General features: G+C 34.4%; 2 pseudogenes; one reads left to right on the forward strand and one right to left on the reverse strand.

Moving 5' to 3' along the window:
• Positions 1–4,246: 4,246 nt before the first annotated feature.
• LOC116634228 lies at positions 4,247–4,359 on the reverse strand (annotated as a pseudogene).
• A 12,398-nt stretch (positions 4,360–16,757) lies between these two features.
• LOC116633493 lies at positions 16,758–17,614 on the forward strand (annotated as a pseudogene).
• The last annotated feature ends 412 nt before the right edge of the window (positions 17,615–18,026 follow it).

Consider the following 18,026-nt stretch of genomic DNA (forward strand, 5'->3'; position numbering starts at 1 on the left):
TGATCACGATGCATTATAATTTATTTGCTTATTTGTTATCTTCTCAACTAGATGATGAATTATTTAAAGAAAGACAATCAGTCCTATACTGGTTTATTCACAGCATTTTGCATTTGGGCCATTCCTAGGAAAAGTGAGGTGCCCTGGGGCAACTCAACCCATCTGAGCTTGCCCAAGATAATTGTATTTGAAAAAAACAAAACAACAAAAATAGGCACTGCTGGGGGGCGCCTGGATGGCTCAGTCATTAAGTTAAGTGTCTGCCTTCAGCTCAGGTCATGAACCCAGGGTCTTGAGATTGAGCCCCGCATTGGGCTCCATGCTCTGCAGGAAGCCTGCTTATCCCTCTCCCACTCCCCCTGCTTGTGTTCCCTCTCTCGCTGTGTCTCCCTGTGTCCCATAAATAAATAAAATCTTAAAAAAAAATAGGCACTGCTGGCATTTTCAATGGACCTCTTGGGTAAAATAAAAGAAAAAAAATTGAAGTCAGAATCAAAACCACGTACCCCAGTCTTCCAAGATTTGGGCCCAAAACATTCCCATTGAGGTATCCAAAAACCCTAGCAGGGTCTTTAAAAACATATTTCCAGGGCGCCTGGGTGGCTCAGTTGGTTAAGCGACTGCCTTCGGCTCAGGTCATGATCCTGGAGTCCCTGGATCGAGTCCCGCATCGGGCTCCCTGCTAGGCAGGGAGTCTGCTTCTGCCTCTGACCCTCCCCCATCTCATGTGCTCTCTCTCATTCTCTCTCTCTCAAATAAATAAATAAAATCTTTAAAAAAATAAAAAAATAAATAAAAACATATTTCCAGATCCACAATTTCCAGGAAGTTGTAATATGAAAATTGGTAATTATTATTCAAACAGCTGCTCCTACTCTTTCCTTCTTATGAAAGTGATTATCAATACTGATTTTAATTTTTCTATATTATTGGCCAGTCTCCTCTTCTGAAACTCAAAAGACAATAGTTGATACATTGAAATCTTGAACCTAAAATTATTTTTTTCCTGTAAGACTGATAAAAAAAACTCATACTTGATGGCAAAATGGAAAATGGTCAAGTAAATATCAATGGAAGTTTAATATGGCTGTACCATTTTGCTAGGTCTGCTGAAAGAAAGGTCTGCTGGGTGACTTAAACAACAGGAATGGATTTTTCTAGAGTACTAGTGGGAGGCAGAAGTCCAACATCGGTGGCGCCTGGGTGGCTCAGTCGTTAAGCGTCTGCCTTCGGCTCAGGTCATGATCCCGGGTCCTGGGATCGAGCCCCGCATCGGGCTCCCTGCTCCGCGGGGAGCCTGCTTCTCCCTCTCCCACTCCCCCTGCTTGTGTTCCCTCTCTCGCTGTGTCTGTCTCTGTCAAATAAATAAATAAAATCTTTAAAAAAAAAAAAAAAAAAAAAAAAAAAAAAAAAAAGAAGTCCAACATCAAGGTAAATAAGGGCTTGCTTTTTTGTTTTTGTTTTGTTTTTATTTATTTATTTATTTATTTATTTAATTTTTTTTTTGAGGACCTTGAAGGAAGGATTTGTTCCAGGCCACTGTCCTTAGTTTGTAGATGATCAATATCTGTCTTCACATCATCTCTGTTTTGCGTATCCATGTCCAAATTTCCTCTTATAGGGCATCAGTCATATGTGATTAAGGCCCATGCCCAAAGACCTTATTTTGACTTAATTACTTCTATGAAGACTCTAACTTGAAAAACAATCACATCTGAAGAAATGGACGTTAGGACTTCAACACATGAATTTTACGAGTGACAAAATACAGCTTATAACAATGGTTAAATCAATTTTATAAATTGCCTTAAATGGTATATAGATTTTACTGAATTACTGAGATTTGCAGTGGATTTTCTCTTCTCTGACAGAGCCTCAGTTTTGCTGGTTGAATGCTAAAGAAAATAATGTGATTTCTTTCCGGGAAGATCACACCTATATAAACATATTTCAAAATGTTTATTTTGGACAGCTATATTAGGAATGCAAAGCTGCTGTCACCTTGTAACATCACATTTTCACTTACTCATGCTGAATGCCATACACAACATTTTAGAAACACACTTACTTCAGGTGGTAAAAATTCACAGTAAGGTTTCCAGTTCTGCTGCTTTAAGAGACCATCTATGCAGCTCATCTTCATTATTCTGGATATTTTATTTTGCACAGTAACAACTGATAATTTGACAAGTACTGACAACTGCTTTTTGCAGAATCACCTATACCAGGTAATATATATGCTACTAAAATTTCACAATAACATCTGGCTAGAGGAATGTGATAAAAATGTCTAGACACATCATTTTGTGATTTTACTCATATTTCACCTTTATTTGCTAGCAGCATTAAAATGAAATGATTGTATATTCATTCCTTCCATCTGGGTAAAAAGTACTTAAATGTCTTAGAATATTAGTTATTTATGTCTAAACAAATGCGATTATTTGACTAATAAAACAAACTGCTAAATAAACCAGACAATCATATAAACTATAAACCCATGTAAAGCTTTCAACCCTCACAATGAGGAATCTTGTGGAATAAAATGATTGTGGATGTTTACTCTGTGCCAAACACAGGTTGGAGACTCTTGAAATATATACTATCTACTAACATATGTCATTTTTACAACTACTTTATCAATGAGGCCCTATTATTATCTTGATTTTTACATATGTGGAAACTAAGGCACAGAGGGATTAAGTAATTTACCCAATACCATACTACTGATTACAAAACAGTGTGACCAAAATTCAAACCAAGGTAATGTGATTCCAGAATTAAGACTATTAACACTGCACACACTCCCATTTCTGAGAACCATTTGAAAACATACTGAAGATTCAAACACATTGACTTTGTTTGCTTGTTTGTTTGCTTAAGTAGGCTCCATGCCCAGCCATGGAACTTGAACGCATGATCCTGAGATCAAAACCTGAGCTGAGATCAAGAGTCAGAAGCTTAACCAACTCAGCCACCCACGGACCCCAAACACATTGACTTTTGATCATGAGACTTGAATCCTAATACTAGATCTGTTTCTCATTATCTGCATAACCTTCTAGAGTCTCAGAATATTCTTACTACCCAGTCTTAACCAAGCCAACCATATCTAGCCAGTACGGATCTTTTTCTTTGGGTTTGCCAGTCTCCTTGAAGTTTATTCTAGCTGCATCCCTTCAAATATATTATAGTTTCCTCTTCTATGATAGGGTGTCTTATATATTGTTCTTGGATTAAAAGTGATAATAAACTGAAAAAGCTTAGGATGGTCCCAGTCACAGAGTAACACTTAGTTCTTAGCTGTTACTATCACTAATACTTTTATCAATATTGTTACCAGTCTATTATTATTGATATTACTACCAATACTGATCATACTACTAATAAAGTCGAACTACAAGACTTAAAATGTTATTAATTTTAATATTTTCTAATGTAAATCTTCTACTGTGGTATAAAGCTCAATAGAAAACATACATTTTATACATACAGCCATGATACTCAGAAGATAGAAGAACTTGTAAGTCAAAACTTCAAAAGAAATGCTGTTGTAGTTTACAGATAAGAGGAAGGATTTCCTTGCACTGCCTTTCACAACCACTTATGTTGTTTTCGTGGGTGAGAGTTTCTTTCTAGACTAAGAAAAAATAAGAATTTGATTTTGACTGGATCCCCAATATGCTATATATAAATATATTTATTTTATTGATAAATGCACATACTACAGTTTACTGACTCATGGTCTATCAAAATTGTAGTGTTTTTAAATTTTATCAACTTTAGGAAATCATCAGCTACTCATATTTTTCTACTTTTTAATAATTTGTATTATTTTATTTTTCATAGCTAGCATATAACTTGGTTCATGATGACTGTAAGGAAATGTAGGGATTTAGATTATTCTGTATTTTGAATTTTAAAAACATAAAAATTATGTACAGCTGAAGATATTAAAAAAAGTCTGTTAATTAGAAAAATAACTCTGATTATTGAGAATAATCATACAAAATATACAACATAGAAGAATTAGAAAACAAGTATGTTTTCCCATGTCAGGGATAGAATTTGCAATTGAAAAAGTAAACAAAACAAGTAAATTATTAATGTTATAGTTACTAATAATGAAATTTATTTTATAGTAGGACTACCTGGAAATTTTCATTCTATGATCTAAACAGTGATGATGATTAAAATGATAAAAAGTATTATTTATTAATATCTTACCAAGTAAAATTTATTATTGTTTCTGAAAAATAGTTTATATATTAATCTGTATATTTTTATTTAGTTTTCAATTAGCAATAATCGCGCCTAGGATAAACCTCATTGGCTATGATACTGCCATTGCATAAAGCTATATGTTTTTATTTAGACTATCTACATTACTGAGAAAATCAAAAAGAAAATAAATGTAAATTCTCCTTTAGATTGTTTCACTAGTATATGTAGTTATAAATATTTTACTTGCATAAGATCCCTAATTCCAGCACTGTTATCTGAAAAATATTTTTGAATAAATACATGGCTAATATTATGAAAACATATATATTGTTTTATTGACCATATAAGTGGTTAATGAAGGAATCTCAAATAAACAAGATAACAAACTAAGTCTTTTAATTAAATTAAAATTAATTAATTAATTTTTTTAGAGAGACAAAGAGGGGTGGAGGGAGAGGGGAAGAGAATTTTAAGCAGGCTCCATGCCCAGTGTGTAAGCCTAATGTAGGTCTTGATCTCACAACCCTGAGATCATGACCTGAGCCGAATTTAAGAGTTAGACACTTAACCAACTGAGTGACCCAGGAGCCCCTGTTGTTGTTGTTGTTGTTGTTGTTGTTGTTTAAGTGATTCAATATTAGAGAATAATACAACACTTAAATAGTAAAGAATGTTTTTATTCCCTATAATTTCTTAAAAGTAAGCACTCTGTAAATTACTAGTTAACAGAGGAGAGCCCTGTGGTGACATATTTGGGAACTATTCTAGATTGCCTTGATAGCTGCTAAATAAAATACGCTTTCCTTTGTTCTAACTGTATGTTTATGAGCAAACTAACTGTATTCTAAATGTGGAATTAAGAATGAGATCAATGTCATCATAGTTAGTTCTGTAACATTAAAATGTGTAGACCAAATTATTTCACTTGCCGATCAAATATCCTCATGAAGTAGATAGAGGACCAAGAAAGAAATATTTGAAACCTATGCACGTAAGCTTCATTTCAAGTACATTCTTATACAGGCCTATATCATAGGTAATGAGAGACTCTCATTAAGCTTGAGACAAACATGAAATCCATCAGGGGACAAGGTGAAAAATTGAAGTTAAGGAATAAATCAATTGATTAAACCAGCATACCTGACTTTTAAGCAACTGTACCCTTTCCTAGATATACCACCTATCTGCTGACAGGCTGTTGTCATGATAAATTTGAGGTCTTGACCTAGTCTGTCAACAGAGTTTCTCAAGACAGTGGCCTAGACAATTGCTTCTCAAACTGTCTGGAGGAAGAGCTATACATGTTAATTTCTAATTCTACATGTGTAGCATACAATAAAACAAGTAACTAGGAAAATTAAACCAAAACCCATAAATATACAACCCAGACTCTACTTTTTAAAAAAGATTATTGGATCCTGTGGCCATAAATGACTATTATATTACTAAAAATGTTCTAAATGTTTATTCTTACTATTTGTACTTACTTTATCACAAACAGATGACAGATTGAAAATTGACTCAGTCGAGTGACCACACCATGAGTAGCACAGGGCTAGATCACGTAGCCAGAATTGCACAAGAACATTAGAGAATCTGATTAACAGAATATTATGATTCACAGAACAGGTGTTTTTATTGTTGGTGACAGTGACAGTGGCTTATTTGTTTTGATGGCTGTTCAGTTTTGTTTTGAGGTTTCTATAAATCTAAACTTCTAGGTAACCAACTTAAAAACAAGTCACACTTTTATTCTGCTTCCTTATCAATTCCCCTTCTCATTGTCAGCTTAGTAACCAAAGACATGCATTTGTGTGATAGTCGATCAGAAACATGACCTATAGCATGTAGATAGCATTTTCCTCTGATGCGATGACAGCAGTCTTGCATGGGATTGGAGGCGCACCTGACCTCATTAACTCCAGCATTTATCCAGTCAAGTTGGAAAAACATTTTTCAAAGTCGCACAATTTTTTTTCCACTTTAATTAATGTGACATATTCACTGAAAAGCTGTGGCAGCACTATAGAACATGAAGTTTATACTTGGCAAATTATATTTTCCAGGAAAATGGGAACTTCATCTCATTCTGTTAGATCCAAGCTGTATCTGCATTTTAACTGCAGTCAAGTACAGACTCATATCATTAAGTTTGCTTGCCAAATATTTGCCAAATTTGCAGCTTTGCAAATGCTTTAGAAAATTCATGGAAGTGTCCTGATGAAAAGTAATTTTAGTTTTGGCATACTTGTTTCTTCTGATGTAGTCCCTTTTTATTTCCTTCCTATACCTAAGCAATATCTACAGGAGGATACAACAGAGAAAAAAAAAAAAAAAAGATGAAGTACAGCCCCCATGGAACCTTCATTCTCATATAGTTAACTTCTATTAATTTTTGGAACAATAATCTAAGTGAGATAGTATGTGGATAGGGACAGATTTGGGAAAGGTCAAACATTTCAAGACACCAAGTGAAATATCCACTGAGAGGGGGTTTTACTGACAAGTTGTCCTTTACTGCTTTAAGCACTTATTATTTCAATGGCATTTTTCCTTCATTAACGGGATGAGCAACAGTTTATGAAATTAGATAGATCACCTCATTCCACTAAATTACTGACGGCACTTATTTTAAATCATTTAGAATGTTCTCTGTTCCAGAAGCTGTGCTTGGAAAAATGTGAAAAGATGTAAATATTCATAAATTCATGTATTTTACATATGTAATATTGGAAATTAAATACATGAATAGATTATTTTTATCCACATGGTGACATCAGAAAGGATATCAACCAAAATATTAACAACAGTTAACTAGTTATCTTTGGTTTATGGATATTCACTTATTTTAACTTTGTCTTCATATTTTTGTATTGTTTTAATTTTTTTCTATTGAGCAGTTACACAAATTTTAAATGAAGAAAGATAATGCTATTTTAATTTTGTAAAACACAAACATATTCCCAACATGTTGGGTAATTATGACTGATTAACATCAATAATAATTTCACTCGGGGAAGAAAGTAAAGAGAATATACTTGTTAATCATACTCCATTATGTCTCTGGGCAATTACTGATGACCTCCACTAGTAAATAACTATGCTGTCCAATACAGTGACTACTAGCGAAAAGGAGTTAATGAGAGATTTAAACATTGCTAATCAGAATTGAAATATACTTTAAGTATAAAATATATAATTGATTTTAAAGACATAGTATGAAGTAAAGTATGTAAATTAACTTAATAATTTTATATTTATTTCATGTTGAAATGATAATATTTTGTACACATTGGTTAAATAAAACATAATTAAAATTCATTTTAGTTGCTGCTTTTTAATTTCTTAAGTGAACATCTGGAACATTTAAAATCGTATATGTGGTTTGCAGTATATTTCTATTGAACAGCATTGATGTAGGGTGTATTCTGGGAGTTTGCTCATTCTCAGTGTTGTACACCTACCATGGCTATGCTCTTAAAACTTGACATTGATTCAGGGCTGTTCACCATTCAATCTCCCTTCCTTTCCACAAAGGAGATGGTTCTGAAGTACAAAATATCTAATATCCAAACACATATCTAACAATATCTGTAGAAAATGTGTACACTGAAAATTGGAAACATTATTTTAAGAAGTGGAATCATTCATGGATTGAGATGTTGTATTTTAAAGATGTCATTTTTTTGAAACAGATCTCAAGATTCAGAATAATTCTAGCCAAAATCTCAATAAGCAGTAATTCAATCTACTATGTGAATTTATTTGACTATACGTAGAAAATACCTTTTATCTAAAAGACCATATTTATTTTAAAAGAATTGTATAACAATTTACGGGATCTGATTTTATGATTGAAAAATAAACGTCACCTTTCTTTCAGCTCTATTTCATCTAAGCAATTTCATGACACTTGAATTTCTACAATTATTTCATTTCTCTAATTTAAAAGCTTTTGTTTTACCAACCATTTTTACACCCATTCAAATCCAACAACTCCTGAAAACTATAGCTATTTGAACTATAACGATAACTTACAACTAATAAGGAAAATGACTTCAGAGAAGACTTTTTATGAGGAAATGGGAAATACGGAATATAAGAGAATAAGAAAGACTCCAAATGCAGCTGATCCTGAACTGAAAACTTTCTTTTATAACAAAGAAATTAAAATTCTGGTGCACTGAAGATAAACTTTGACTTTTTAACTATTTTATTCAGTGACAATGTTTTTTGACACCCATTAATTATAGTTGTAGAGTGTGTTATTAATGTATGCTATTAAATATATTGTTCTTCTTTCTTCTGGAAGGTTCAAAGCATAAAAAGGAAATAATTGATCATTTTTGTGGTAAAAGTCATTATTTTCACTGTCACAAAACTGTAGAATAAAACTCATGTGTATCTCACTTATAAAGTAATAAATCATTACCATTCATATTTGATGTTTGAATTCTGTCTCTTCTTAACAGCACTTGCACACATTTTCCCATTCTCCTTCTTTGTAAATACTATTTACTGCTCTACATTAATACCATTGCTATATCCTTGCATTAATCCCTAAACATTATTTGAATGGAATATATATCATTGTAACAATAAATAAATATATAATATAAACATATAAATAATTGTAATTTATTCATTAACTTATGCAATATTTCCAGCATTAAGTACTTTTTTAAAAGTTTTTTTTTTAAAGATTTATTTATTTATTTTAAGGAGAATGAGATGCACAAACAAGAGGAGGGGCAGAGGAAGAAGGAAAGAATCCTCAAGTAGACTTCCCACTGAGCATGAGGCCAACACTGGGCTCTATCCCAGGACTCTGAGATCATGACCTGAACTGAAACCAAGAGCTGGACATTTATCTGACTGAGCTACCCAGGCCCCCCAACATTAAGTGTTTTTTTAATTCCAATAGAAGCACCACTCTATATAGATGAGAATATATGAGTGAATGCTGGATTTCCCTTTATGTGTGGAATGACACCAAAGAAATACACTTCTTTCTCTCCCAATCCAGAAAACTGAGGTTTGCTGCATGACTGGAGGGTGGGGAGCAACTAGGAGAATAGCAGCCAGCACTCCTGGAGGGCTGGAGGACATCAAAGTGACATAGACCCTACTACCCATGTCACGAACCCTATCAGGAAGCCTGCCCATGAGCTCCTTGGGAGGTCTCCTTTGCAGATTTCCAAATTAGCCCCTAGGTACTGTCAATGCTCTACAGGCCTCACCCGCACACACCCCAGCCTTAGTGCAGGGCCAGCTATGGGTGCATGCCTCCAGTGACATCGAAACTGAGCTTTTGCAGACTGCTAGTGACCATTCCCAGAAAGTCAGTCCAACTGCCAAATTGGAAGCACACAAACAGATGAGTATTCAGCACTTCCCTTAGGGAAAGCAAGCAAACAGAAGGCTGTCTGCATTTGGCCTGCTTTGCTGGATTGAGAGAAAGCATATGATCTTAAGAGTTCCCTCCATGAGAGAACAAGAAATGTGGAACAGGTATATCCATATAAAAATGTTGGAAAGATGCCTCAAGATCTCTAATAAGGCTGATGAAGTATATTTCTCTCCCAAAGTCTAATCAGTAGAGACCTGAGAAGTTTACTGCTTCTTCAAATGTGAAGGCAGCAATGCAAGATTTCAAGTAACATGAAAAATTAAAGAAACATGACAGGTGTCACCAAAGAAATGACCACAAAGAAATGGAAATCTGTGATTCAAAATAATTGTTTTAAGGAAACTTAGTAAACTACAAGAAAAAAGAGACAATTCAATAAAATCAGGTAAACAATACACAAACAAAAGGAGAAATTTATTTTTTTATTGTTTTAAATATTTATTCATTTATTTTAGAGAGAGAGAGTGAGTGTGAGAGGGGGGAGGGCAGGGGAGGGGGAGAGAATCTCAAGCAGACTCCCCACCGAGCATGGAGCCAGCTACAGATCTCAATCCCATGACACTAAGATCCTGACCTGAGCCAAAATCAAGAGTTGGACGTTTAACCCAGTGAGTCACCCAGGTGTCCCAAATTGAGAAGTTTAATAGTGACATAGAAATTATAAAAAAAATAAAAGAACCAAACAGCAAGCTAACTGGAATTTAAATAAAAACTTAAAGAAAATAGAAATTCTGGAGCATAAAGCTTATATATAGAAATAATGGGGAGAGATGTGAACATCTCTGGGGAGATGTTCCCAAATCCGGGGAGAGATGTGAACATCAAGTTCATAAAGTGTACAAGTCTCCCCAGAATTCAAACCAAAATAATCTTCTCTGAGACATATTATAGTAGAACTGTCTAAAATCAAAGACAAAGAGATAATTTTTAAAGCAGCAGGAGAAAAAATACCTCACATACAATGGAGCCTACATAAGACTATCAGCAGATTTTTCAGCAATACCTTGTAGGTTGGAGAGAGTGAGAGGATATATTTAAAATACTTAAAGAGGGGCACCTGGGTGGCTCAGTCGTTAAGTGTCTGCCTTCGGCTCAGGTCATGATCCCAGGGTCCTGGGATCGAGTCCCACATCGGGCTCCTTGCTCAGCGTGGAGCCTGCTTCTCCCTCTGCCGCTCCCTGCCACTCTGCCTACTTGTGATTCCTCTCTCTCTCTGTGTCAAATAAATAAATAAAATCTTTAAAAAATAATAATAACAAAATAAAATAAAATACTGAGAGAAAAGAAAACTGCCGACCAAGTCTACTTTACTTAGTAAAGTTGTCTTTCAGAAATGAAAGAGAAATAAAGACTTTCCCAGAGAAACAAAAGCTAAGAAAGTTCATCATCACTAGACCTCCTTACAAGAAAAAATGAAAGTTTTTCCAGCTGAAATGAAATGACACCAGTTAGTAAAAAGAAAACATCAAAGTACAAAACACACTGGTAAAGGTATGTACATAGCCAAATTTAGAATACTCTAATATTTTAATATGGTGAAGATCATTTAACTCTATGTAAAGGTTAAAGGACAAAAATATTGAAATAACTTGAGCTACAATAATTTGTTAATGGATACACAACACAAAAAAAGGCTAAATTGTGACATCAAAAACATAAAATATGGGTGGCTAGTAAAAGAGTAGAGTGTTTGTATATAATCAAAGTTATCATCTCAAAATAGACTGTTAATATCGATAATATGTTTTATGTAAGCCTCACAGTAGCCACAATGCAAAAACCTACAGTAGATACAAAAAAGGCAAAGGGAATGAAAGCTTACCACTAAGGAAAATCACCAATTCAGAAAGGAAGAAAAAAATTAAAAAAAAAAAAAAAAAAAAAGGAACCACAAAACAGCCAAAAATAAGTTGGCATTAGTAAGTCCTTATCTATCAACAATTACTTTAACTCTAAACAGGTTAAATTTTCCAATCAAAAGACAGAGAGTGGCTACATGGATAAAATAACAAGATCCAACAATGTGCTGCCTACACGGGCCTCACTTCAGCATTAAGGACACACATGAGCTCAAAGTGAAGAGATGGAAAAGATATCCCATGCTAATAGAAACCAAAGAGAGCAGGGCTAGCTATGCTTAGATCTGACAAAATAGATTTTAAGTCAAAAAATATAACAGGAACTAAAGAATGATAAAGGGATCAATTTTTATGAGGATAAAGCAATTGTAAATATATTTACAACCAACATCAGAGCACCCAAATATATTAAGCAAATAATACCAGATCTGAAGGGAGAAATAGATGATACAATAATAGTGGGGGACTTCAATACCTCACTCTTAACAATGAATAGATCAGCCAGACAGAAAATCAATATGGAAACATTAGGCTCAAACTACATTAGATCAAATGGATCGGTACAGAACATTACAGACATAGAGAACATTCCTTCCAACAGCAGCAGAATACACATTATTTTCAAGTGCTCATGGAATATTATTTAGGATGTTATTTGAATATTGCATATGTCTTTAGAGTCGCAAGTCAGTTGGCTTAACATGTGGAGATTATCTGTGTGTGATTAATCTAATCAAGTACCAGTTGAGTCGGTAAAATTGAGAAGAAAGTTTTCATTAGCTGGTAGCAGAGTAACTCCAAGGTATTCAAAGAATGAAAGGGAATTGATATTGAGGCAGGTTTTCAGTTGCTAAGGTAGAGGGGTCACATCCACATGTGATGCTGAGATGAAATATTTGAGGGTATCCTTAAGAACATGAAAGTGGTCCCTGACTCACAACCAACACGAAAACCAGGACCTCAGTCCTACAGTTAGAAGAAATTGGATTCTGCCAACAACCGAATGAACTTATCAATGGTTTTACCACCAGAGTCTCTGGAGGTATAGAGTCTCTCAAGGTATAGGGTTTCCCTATACCTTGATTGTAGCCTTGTGAGAACCTAAGCAGAGAACCCAGTCAAGCCTAGACTTCTGTACTGTGGACCTGTAAGCTAATAAATGTGTTGTTTTAAACTGTGGAGTTTGTGATCACTTGTTACACAGTCGTGGAAAACTAATTTGCTACCTGAAAAGGACTGTTCCCTCTAAGTAGAATTTTGGTTCATTTACTGTCTCATTCCATGGCTTTCCAATATAAGCAAAACAGTAATGTTTGTAATTATCCACTTTTTCACTTCATTGAAGTAGCACTAGGGTTTACCACTACCAGCAACATTCCAAATGCTACCCAAATTTGCACTCTTAAACATAGACAGCTAAGTATAAAGAGAAATACAAGTAAAATTGGCAGATGAAAGAGCCTTCTTATAAGAAACTAAGTATAAGACTCCAGGGGAAATAAAATTTCAAAGAACTAAAAAAGAGTAGTAACAAAAACATAAAAAAGATAGGAGAAAAAAAAACTCTTTATTAGAAACCTTGGAATTATAATTATAAAAATATGTTGATTATATTCATAATACTTTTTTGAAGTTTTATGTGTATGCATTCACTAATTTCTCACAAGAAACTTATCAGATAGGCAATGGTTTATCTGTTTTATTGATACAGAAATTAAAGTACAAGCACAAGTCAAGTAAATACTTTGTGCAAATCCAAGCTTATAGATAAAATCAGAAATAAAACTTGAGTTGAAAGTTTAAATCCAGAGCCATGAAAGACAATACACTCAAAATAAGGAATATTTAGAAAAACAAATACAGACATGTAGAAATTTTAGAAGTTACAAAATATTGAAATGTTTAGAATAGTATCTAGATATAAGAACCATAAACAAATATAAGAGAAAAGATATGAAAACAAAAGGGGCACCTGGGTGGCTCAGTATGTTGAGTGTCTGACTCTTGATTTCAGCTCAGGTCATGATCTCAGGGTCCTGGGATAGAGCCTTTCAGGCTCTGCAAGCTGAGTGCAGAGTCTGTTTGAGATTCTCTCTCCCTCTGACCACCCCCCCACTCTCTCTCTAAATAAATAAATAAATAAAATCTTAAAAAAAGATATGAAAAAATAGGGATATAAAGTGATCTAGATAATGAGTTCTATGAAATTGAAAATATACAAGTCATCAAAGAGTAATTGAAGAAAACTTCCTAGATTTGAAGGTCATAGCAGTTGTTCAACAAACACTGAAATGGATAAATTCTAAACACATGCCTACACATACCTCAGTAAAATTTTAGAATACTAAGTAAAAAAAAAAAAAAAGTTTAAGAAAGTAAAAATAGGCTTCTGAAGAAAAAGAAAAAAAGAAAAAAAAAAGCCCAAAATGGCATAAAAAAATACTTCAAAAATACTGAAACCTGCCTATCATTATTTGTTATGCTAAGAACATTTTCTTTTGAATGGTTCATGAGTTGGAATAGTAGACTAATGTTCCCTTAGCTATGTAGTGAATTATATATACACTGTTATGATAATGTAAGTGAATTTCAGGGTTTTTTTTTAGAATCAACTATAGCTAAGAACCAGAAAACAGTGATAGCTATAGAACAGAATGTAACTGTGAATATGAAAACCTATACAAAAAGGGAAGAGAGTGACAGCATGAAGGAATGGCGGCTAATATCTTTACTTTTCCTAAGACAAATCATTATCTAAAACTCATAAATAAATACATATTGCACAAAATTGTGATATAAATCATAAAGGCATGCAGCTGGAAACTACATATAATGATGTAAATATCAAACTATGGTATGGACATATGAGATAAACAATGAAGATTTAAGTTAGTTGCATCCTTACCTTTCATAGCAGAAAGTGAATAGGTATGTGCTAATCTGAAATATTAAAAAATAGACATTCAAACTCATTGTTAAAATTACAGATGTAACAATCCTGAGGGTGGGTGAGGGCTAGGGGGAGAAGCAAGGGTTTCTGATAATAAGTACTTATGTATTCCTTTGATACAATAAATGTTATTTCTTACAAAAAAGTTTCTGAACAGCTTTCATCAAATCACACATCTCAACTCTTTTCTGGATTCAAGTGCACAATTACAATCACAGGTCATGTCTTCTTGATTAAACGTATATTAACAATGTTGAGTAATAAGCTACTTGTTTTTTACTGTGAAAAATTCACTGGTAGTGTTCCCATCCTATTTTAAATTCTGTTAGAGCTGATACATCTAAAAATTAATACTTAGGTCACAAAAACATATGCTTTTTAAGATCGGTAGAATGTAGTATTGCAAAATTACAGTATGATTTTATGCCATATCCTTAAAAATTCATTGAATCAGAATTATATACCTTAACTCTTCCACTTATTATTTTGATATTGTTACACAAGTACCCCAACTATTTGGTGTCTCAAGACCCACCTATAACATAGAATAATAATGCTTTACCAACCTATCTAATAAAATTGATATTCAAACAAATTCATCATATCATTTGAACTATAACATATATTTAAACATTATTTTTGAGTATTTTACTCATCCATTTGAAAGTGTTATGTAAATGACAAAAACTCTGTACGATGTTAATTAATGACTAATGCCAGTTTCATCCAAATTTGAGGATATTGATTCAAGAATGGCTAACATGCAAAAAATAAGGTATGGAGAAATTTACTAGGTACAGATTGATAGCATTTCATTTGAAGTCCAATTAAACAAAATAAAGTTATTTTATTTATGTATGTATTTATTTATTTAAAGATTTATTTATTTATTTGAGAGAGAGAGAGCAGGGGGGAGGGGCAGAAGGAGAGGGGGAGAGAGTCCCAAGTGGACTCTGAGCTAAGCCCGGAGTCCGATGCAGGGCTTGATCTCATGACCTTGAGATCAGGACCTGAGCCCAAACCAAGAGTTGGTCGCTTAACTGACTGAGCCACCCAGGCACCCCTAAGATAGTTATTTTAATTGTGAAAATGTTGGAGATACAGACAATCCTCAATTCCAGAATCTGGAATACTGTTAGAAAAACAATTTTCCAGGGGTGCCTGGGTGGCTCAGTTGGTTAAGCCACTGCCTTCAGCTCAGGTCATGATCTCAGGGTCCTGGGATCGAGCCCCGCATCGGGCTCCCTGCTCCGCGGGAAGCCTGCTTCTCCCTCTCCCACTCTCCCTGCTTGTGTACCCTCTCTCGCTGTCTCTCTCTCTCTGTCAAATAAATAAATAAAATTTTTTAAAAAAGAAAAGAAAAACAATTTTCCATATAATTCAAATTACATGACAAAGAGTAAAGGCCATATTTTTTAAAGTGTTGTAAATGTAGCCTAGAGAAAATGTTATAAATGTATCTTAGAGAATTACACTGGCATGTCACACAAGGTATTTTATACTTAAGCAAAAGTTGACCACTTTCTGTATGGTAGGATACTGTAAATGAGAAACAAATAGCTAATTTTAGAATCATGATTAGTGATGTTTGCCCTCAAACCTGGGAAAACAGGATGTTAATTCAATATCAACTTACCCTTTTTTTTGACCACAAGAATTACAAATATATTAACATCAACTTACCCTTAATTATAATCATATTCTATGGCTAAATAATCATTCATGTTTAAAAGACTTTTTGAATTAGATTACCATGAGTTTCAGAAATATACTGTTTCATTGACTCTAACATCTAGGTACATACTAAGTAATCCAACTTCAGGGTACTAGGAAATGAACAAAAATATAGTATGTGACAAGTGCTGAATATATTCTAAGTATTTTCATATCTAAACCTGCAATTTATTATTACAACAACATCTCGAAGTAAATTGGATTATGGTCTGAACATTACAATTGAGCAGGTAGGAGATTGAATCAACTATCACTGTAATTGGTATTGACACTGACCAGGTTGTTTTCCAAAATGTGGAAGCTGTGATAATAATAAAAAGAACATCTACATCTGAGTGTTTTACATACATCATCTCATTTTATCTTAATTCAACAATCAGTTATGTTGCAGTTGGTCAGCCCATTGAATACTTAACACTTAGATCCACATTGTATAAAGGAGAAATAAGGTCAAAATAAACCCAACGGTTACTCTAAATCCAAATAAGTCCCTTGTGAATTTCTGTTTCCTGAACTATCACATACTTACCGAAGATTATTTCTTTCAAAATGTAAAGGGAGCTCTTTCCCATCTTGCAAGATGGCAGGTGAAAAAGCTGAGAAGCCGGATACTAAGGAGAAGAAACCTGAAGCTAAGAAGGCTGATGCCGGTGGCAAGGCTAAGAAGGGTAACCCCAAGGCTAAAACGCCAAAGAAGGGGAAGCCCCACTGCAGCCGAAACCCTGTACTTGTCAGAGGAATTGGCAGATATTCCCGATCGGCTATGTATTCCAGAAAGGCCATGTACAAGAGGCAGCTAAATCCAGGGTTGAAAAGAAAAAGAAGGAGAAAGTTCTTGCTACTGTCACAAAACCAGTTGGTGGTGACAAGAATGGTGGTACCCGAGTGGTTAAACTTTGCAAAATGCCTAGGTTATTACCCTACTGAAGATGTGCCTCGAAAGCTGTTGAGCCCCGGCAAAAATCCTTTCAGTCAGCACGTGAGAAAGCTGCGAGCTAGTATCACTCCCAGGACCATTTTGATCATCCTCGCTGGTCGCCGCAGAGGCAAGAGGGTAGTTTTCCCGAAGCAACTGAGCAGTGGCTTGCTACTTGTGACCGGACCTCTGTCCCTCAATCGAGCTCCTCTGTGTAGAACACACGAGAAATTCGTCATTACTACTTCTACCAAAATTGGTATCAGCAGTGTGAAAATCCCCAAACATCTCACTGATGCTTACTTCAAGAAGAAGAAGCTGTGCAAGCCCAGACACCAGGAGGGTGAGATCTTCGCACCGAGAAAGAGAAATACGAGATTACAAAGCAGCGCAAGGTTGATCAGAAAGCTGTGGACTCGCAAATTCTGCCAAAAATCAAAGCTGTTCCTCAGCTTCAGGACTACCTCCGCTCTGTGTTTTCTCTCACAAATGGAGTTTACCCTCACAAATTGGTGTTCTAAATTTCTTACAAAGAACGTAATTAAATAACTGATCCATTAAAAAAAAAAAAAAAATGTAAAGGGAGAGGCTAGTTAAAATTCCTTTTTCACTGCAGAGGCCAGTCACATGCTCGCACTCTGAAACAAAGATAGGACCCTGCATTAGTTCCAAGTAATGTACAGATTACTTAAGAATTTTGCATGAAAAAGTTACCATATTCTAGGAAAAAAATAGCATTTATGAAAAAAAATCAGTAAAAACGAACCATCCCAAAACCAATTAGATTAGTGTTTTGTGACTTATGATACATTGCCTTCTCTTAGAACAGGTTTCACCCATTTCAAGTCATTCGTTCAGCCCTGAAAAAATAAGCATTTTCTGCCATTGTTTTCTAAAGGGCAGATCATGCCTTTTCTATTTGGTATACTATTT

This window comes from Phoca vitulina, unplaced genomic scaffold (assembly GCF_004348235.1).
Source record: "Phoca vitulina isolate PV1807 unplaced genomic scaffold, GSC_HSeal_1.0 scaffold8, whole genome shotgun sequence".
Taxonomy (NCBI): domain Eukaryota; kingdom Metazoa; phylum Chordata; class Mammalia; order Carnivora; family Phocidae; genus Phoca; species Phoca vitulina.